Source organism: Tamandua tetradactyla, chromosome 23, assembly GCF_023851605.1.
Source record: "Tamandua tetradactyla isolate mTamTet1 chromosome 23, mTamTet1.pri, whole genome shotgun sequence".
NCBI lineage: Eukaryota > Metazoa > Chordata > Mammalia > Pilosa > Myrmecophagidae > Tamandua > Tamandua tetradactyla.
In genome coordinates, this window is record NC_135349.1 from 18,777,454 (window position 1) to 18,784,517 (window position 7,064).

Sequence of the window (7,064 nt, forward strand, 5' to 3'; positions counted from 1 at the left end):
TTTTTAATATGTTCACCTTCCTTTTTCAGTATCTGGTTTTGGCTCTCCAACCAAGATTACTACACCTTTCGTAGTTTTTAAGTTGTAATGTCACCAAAGCTTTGTAGTCTTTTAGCATGGCAGTCAGATGTCCCAGGATTAGCAGCTTTAGGATTCTTGTCTATAATGGAAAGCTGATTTTTCCAGGGCCTTATGAGAAACAGTCTCTCAGTCACTCCCAAGTGTTAAAGGTGTCTTCATCTCTGATGGGAGTCTCAGGAATCAACAGAGATCCATAAGAATGATTTCTGCTTCCCAAAGACAGCCACTCTCAGAATCTTGCCTTGTTCATGCAGGTGAGATTTGGAGTTCTTGAAGATGGCTATTACTTTTATTTTTTTCCTTAATGGCATCAGTCCTCCATGCAAGCCTTCACTATGGTATTCAAATCTGGCTCCCAGCAGGGATCTCGTAAGATACAATTTCAGGTTGAGCACCTGTAATGAGATGCACCGGAATCAGCAGTAGGAATCCAGTAGTCTCAGTCAACCAGGGACGTGTTCAGTCTATAAAGAAACATACAAATTATTCACTCATAAAGACGGAGCACTGTAGAGTGTGGCATTCTTTAAAACAATCAAATGCATTTTTAGAAATTCTTAGATTCACACTTATATATAAAAAAAGATATACAGCTGTCTCAACAAACTCAGCTTCAGTCCTTTCCCATTCTTTCTCCAGAACAGAAAACAAAACTTTCAGAAAGAATGATAAGGAGAATACAGGTATTTGAACAATGATGACAACAGCCAGAAAAAATGTATTAATTTGCTAACAGTCATAAAAGAATCCTTTTCTTCTGTTCACAAAGATTCACCTGAAAAAACTTCCTCAAAACAGCTAATGTTGGCGGAAGTATGATGGTGGCTCAGTGGCAGAATTCTCACCTGCTGTGCTGGAGACCTGGGTTCTGTTCCCAGTGCCTGCCTATGTTTGTAAAAAAAAAAAAAAAAGCTAGTATTGGAAATGCAGAATGAAGCCATTTCTGAGAAGCATTTTTTTTTTTTAGCATTAGAAAATTGTAGTTCCAGTGGAATGGCCTCTTAGATAAGGAAGCCATTCATTACCCAAGACATAGCACAGAATTTTTCTAACGTTTCACAAATCTAACATTTCACAACCAGTTCACTAAGAGGCAGACCTTTCAGGAATGATTACAAACACTAAAAAGTAGATCTGCATTTTACTGAGAAGCAGCTCTAAAAAGGACCCACCATCCAAGGAGTCTGACAGAACTTGTGAGAATACTTCTACATTGAGTTTTCACAACCAATTACCTCAAACCATCTCACACAAATCTGCATTACCAAGTTAGGCAGAATAGGGTTTCTTCTTCATATACATGACTGAAATAAACTCCAGAAATCACCTCGGTTGAGGTTTTCCCAAACTACACTAAGTAGTTTATCTGTTACTCATAAAAAGGGACCAATAAAGTTTGGGAAATACTGGCTTCAACAAAGTTAAATAAGTTTCTTTGCTACAAATCTTCTTAGAGATTTTCATATGGTAATATATATTGCAAAGTGCCTGTAAATGTAAAGCTGTGTTCCAGTAGCCATGTTTCTTGAAGATGACTGTATAATGATATAGTTTTTACAAAGTGACTGTGTGATTGTGAAAACTCGTGTCTGACTCTTCTTTCATCTATCTCGTCAACAGACAAGTAGAACATATGAAATGAAAATAAATATTAGGGGGAACAAATGTTAAAATAAATTTAGTAGATTGAAATACTAGTGATCAATGAAAGGGAGTTGTAAGGGGTATAGACAAAAATAGGGAAACACAGACTAAAATATATTGGGTACATGGAAATACTAGCAGTCAATGAGAGGGAGGGGTAAGTGGTATGGTATGTATGAGTTTTTCCTTTTTTCTTTTTATTTCTTTTTCTGGAGTGATGCAAATGTTCTTAAAATGATCATGGTGATGAATATACAACTATGCGATGACATTGTGAGTCACTGATTATATACCAAGAATGGAAAGCTCATATGTTAAGAATGTTCATGTTTGAATGTTATATTAAAAAAAAAATTCATAAAAAAACATATATACATATATATATATATATACACACATATTATAAAGCCTCCAAAAGACCCAAGGGGATGATAGAACATGTCAAATATATTATATATTGTATGTAATGTTTCTTAAATATATTTGGGAACATTTTTTATGGCACCTCATGGGAATGTTAATTTAGTTGTCAGTTTTCTGGTTTAACAAAGGATCCGGGAGTCGAAGATTGCACAACTAAATGAAAGCGCTGGTTCTAGAACCTGGGTATTCTGATTCAGTCTTGGACTCCTTCTAGTACATTCTGAAGTCTTCCTTAGTACTTTTTCTGTCCCTTTTTATTTTCTTGCATCATTCCCTTTCTTCTTAGAATTTCCTTTTTAAATTGTGTACTGGAAACAACAAAGAGGCCAATACTCTTCAAAACCACTTCCTACCCCCCCAAACTCAGTGTGTTAATTCTTCATGTAATACTCATGTGGCCCTTTGAGAGAAGCCCAGTAGTGTCCCTGTAACCACTGGGATTGCCAGTCTCTTTCAAACAAGTAACACCGATGACCCTGAAGCTACGAAAATCCCCTGCTGCCTAAAGAACAACCCAGAATTATAATCAATCAAGGCTAAAACTGACTCTGGGCTTAGTTTATTCCCTTTCACCCTAAGCTCTTCCAAAAATCTGAATAAATTTCACTGACCATATAGAAAATCCATGTAGTGGTTCTCCATCTGGCCTGTGCATTAGAATCAACTGCGGTGATTTGAAAATATACATGTTCAGGCTTCATCCAAGAGCTACTGAATTAGGATCTGCAAGGATGAGGTCTGGCACCGATCTATTTCTAAAATGTCCCACAAGTGATTTTGTTGCAAGTGTGAGTTCAGAACAAGTATAAGAGCCCTTCATTTTCTTGATTTTCTCAACCTCAATGATTTTTACTATCATTTTACTTCAGTCACCCGCTTCTTGGGCCACACCACATTGATATCTTTCTTCTCTTAAAAAGCATTAGGTAGTGGAGTCTACACTGAATAGAGAAGAAAATTTTGACATAAGGAGATTAAAGGGGAAAAACAGAAAAGATAGCATTTCTCAAACCATGTATCAATTTATATACTCATTAACTATATATGAATAACTATTAGCGTTATGGATTATTATTTTTAAATATTTACCAGCCTTACAGATTAATAAAGTCTTAAATTACTGCTTTAATATGCATTTATGAGATTACATGTGAGGCTGAACATCTTGTTTATAATTTTAACTTTTGTATTTTTTCTTCTGTAAATTAACTTCTCATTCCATTCCATTTTTCTACTGTAGTTATTTTCTTACTGCTTTGCAAGAGTTCTTTCTATATAGGTTACACCCAGCAACTTCCTTCCATAACATCAATACACAAACACATTCCCCATTTTGTCATGTCTTTTGTTTCCATTTTTTAAAAAGTTAATTAAAAAATTTTCTACATCATATTTATTTTTCTTTATAGTTCCTAAGTGTGTGTGTGGGCATATGTGTCTGTGGTGGGGGAAGAGGTTTTTTTTTCCTTTACATACATTATATGTTATATAAATTCTTTAATATAAGTTACACATAAATATGTGAGTATACTGAATATGGGAGTAAGACAGAGTTCACTTCACCTCCTGTTCTATTCTCACATCCCTTCCTGGAGGTTACTCATGTCACCTGTTTGGTGTGCTTCCTTTCAGTCCCTTTTCTGTGCACTTATAATATAACCACACACACATTTAACAGAATAGGACAATATCATACTATGTGTATTGTTCAGCAACATCCTTTATTCACTAAACGTCTTAAAGATCTCTCTCTCAATTTTATAGCCACACAGTAATTCATTGTGTGGCTCTATCATTATATATTTAACCATCACCCTAGTGTACACTTAAACTGTACTCATTTCTCACAATTACAATGTTGCAACAAACATCCTTGTATATAAATCCTTGTGCACTTGTGCAAGTATATCTGCAGTCAGATAGCAGAAATGGAATTTCTGAGCCAGAATGAGATCCTTTAACATTTTGGTAACTGTATTGGTCAGGGTCCTCTGGGGAAACAGAACCAAAAGGAGATGTATATACATATATATACAATTTAAGTATCATGAGTTTTTAAAATAGGAATTGGCTCACGCATCTGTGGAGATGGGCAAGTCCAAATTTTGTATGGTAGGCCAGAAGCTGGGAACTCCAGTAAAGATTTTCGATGAATTCCCCAAGAGAAGTTGGCTGGCTGAAGTAGAAAAGGAAATTCTCCTTTCTGACTGCTGATATAACCTCACTGAATGAGACTTCTCTTATTGTTGAAGACAATGTCTTCAATTGATTGTATAATCAGCCATAGATGCAATCAACTTATAAATTCACGAAAACACAGTAACTATCAGGCCAGTACTTGCTTGACTAAATTGGACACTACAACTTAGCCAAGTTTACACAGAACTTGGCTGTCACAGTACCTATATTCAAACTGCCTTCCAAAATGTTATTTTAATACTAAAATATTAAATTATCTTAATTTTACATTGGTGTGGCTTCCCCTTCCTGTGCTTTCTTCAACACTTTATGTGATATTTTGCCAGTCTAATGGGTGAAAAGTATCTTTGTCTTAATTTGACTAAACATGGTTATTTACTAACCATATTTTTTACTGGTCACCTATATTTCTTGTATCACTTGCCTGTTCATATTCTTTGCCTATTCTTCTAGTTTTTGTTGTTGTTATTTATAGAGGCTGTTTATATATACGGATATTAATCCTTTGTCTCTTACATTTATTGCAAATATTTTCTTCAGTTCTCCAATTTACTTTTAACTTTATGTTCTTTCAATATAGAAGTTTTAAATTTTTATATAATGGAACATACTAATTTTTTCCCAGTGGGATCTGTGTACTGTTTGAATAGTTAGGTATGGCTAGAACATCAAAAAGTGTGGTGCTGAGGAGTTGCAGACCCAGGATCAAAAAGGGCTTTGAGGGCACAACTAAGGAGCTAGAACATTATCCTGAGGAAAACTGGGAGCCATGTAAAGCTTTTCAGCCACAGAGTGACTTTGAACAAGCATTAATCATTTAATAACTTATCTACTGAGCACCTACTAAGTGCTATGATCAAATCTGCCTTTTAGAAAACTACTATTTTTGTACTTGCCTGCATCTTTGAAATTCTCACAATTTAAAATAAGATGAAGGAAATGGAAGATCATATGTCAAAGGATACAATTCAGGGGGATTTACTTTGCCACATACACATTTGAAATCATGTTTCAAATGAAAACAAAATGGTATCAGTTCAGAAACTGTTAGAGCAAAGAAAGAAAGTCTACAAACAAACCCAAATATATAAGCCTGCAGAACACAAAAGTGTCATTCCAATCCAGTGGAAAAATTTCAATAGATGCTAGCAGGACAACTGGGGCAGGCAGGCGGGAAGGGCATATTCCGATCTAACTCCTTACCACAAAAGTAATACCAAATAAAATACAAAAAACGGAAAAGAAAAAATGAAAAAAAAATTTCTTACACGTATTAGAAAAATATTAAGGTGAATCTATTTTATAATTTTGAGATGGGGAAAAACTTTCATCCCCAAATGACATCACCCATACCTTATAAAAATAAATTCCAAGATGGATTTTTAAAGCCACAATACGTTTATGATATCGGGATGGTGAAGGTCTTCTTATGCAAGATAAAAATACCAAAGGGACACGGGGTGGGGAGCCAAAAAAGTCTTAGGAAGGCTGCGGGTGCAGCTGGGGTGCTACAGGCAGAGCTCCCGCAGCCAGGGCATCCACCGCGGGTCTGGTCTCCCTCGGCCCCCGCCAGTCCTTCTCCCCCTGCCTTTCTCGCCGCCCCCCACCCCCCGCCAACGCCCTCCCCTCCCCTCCCCCCCTCGCCCTCCCCTCCCCCGAAGCTCCCCACTCACCAGCATCTAGGACAAAGGGCGCCAGGGACGGCTCCGCCCCCTAACACCGAAGTCTCCGCGGGTCCGGACAGAGGAGAGAGAGGCTGACAAGGGCCCGGATGCCCGAGCCAACCAGTGACGCGCAGGAACTAGGCCCCTGGGGCTGGGCCAGCCTCGGGTGCCGGAGGTCGGCCCTGACGCAAGCCTTCCCGTAATGGCGACCGCGCCGCGCTGGCTTAGGATTCCCGATACGCATGCGCAGCGGCGCCGGGGCGCCAGCTGCTGCCCTCAGTACTGCGGCTTGTAACTTCCACTCGCTCCCCGGGTCTGCTTTCCCTAGGCCCACGTTAGCCTGGGAGGCCGGCGCCTCGGCAACCAGTCCCCTCAGAATTACCCGATCGTTGTGGGCTGAGGCGGGCGGCCAGACGACCGGTCCCAAAGCCCTTGCCAAGCAGAAACGTTGGAATTTCGGCGGAGAGCAAAGCTCCTTTTCCAGGGTGACGATAGGAGCCGTCGCTCTCTTCACGCAGCCTGACTACCCCCACCCCCCCATTAAATATTGATGAAATAAAAAATATAATAATGAGTACAATTTTTTTTTTTGTGATACAGGCGCACTGATGAGAAGAATGAAATTCTTTTTATGGGCACAAGATTTTGCTTGAGGTTCAAAGTAGTGTTCCTTATCGAAACTGATTGTCAAAATTGCAGAGGATTATCTGTTAATGCTAGTCTGTAATGAGCTTTTACATATTTCATCTTTGAAAACGTCTTTTCAAACTGATCCCATGACTATGTTTTTTAGTACAATTTTGATATATGTAGTCACATACCATATAATCATCCAAATTGTACAGTGGTTCACAGTATCATCATATAGTTGTACATTTGTCTTCACAATCGATCTTTGAATATTTTCATTATTAAAAAAAACGACTAAAAGTAAAAGTGAAAAAGAACACCCAAAACATCCCTCTCCATTATTTATTTTTTGCCTTTTTTTTTTCTTACTCATTTGTTCATATATTGGATAAAGGGAGTGTCAGTCGCAAGGTTTTCATTATC

At 38.0% G+C, this 7,064-nt stretch overlaps 1 protein-coding gene across 5 annotated transcripts in view; it reads right to left on the reverse strand.

Annotated features, from left to right (window-relative positions):
• ZNF713 (zinc finger protein 713) overlaps positions 1-6,241 on the reverse strand; it is a 39,315-nt gene extending 33,074 nt beyond the window's left edge. For 3 of the 5 annotated variants that reach the window (XM_077141066.1, XM_077141065.1, XM_077141062.1), the window contains exons 1-2: positions 6,021-6,241; positions 17-545 (exon numbers count right to left, since the gene is read on the reverse strand). The gene's annotated coding sequence lies outside the window, so the exon portion shown is untranslated. The remainder of the gene's footprint in view (positions 1-16; positions 546-6,020) is intronic. The other 2 variants (XM_077141064.1, XM_077141063.1) reach the window with 2 other exon arrangements.
• Between the last annotated feature and the right edge of the window lie 823 nt (positions 6,242-7,064).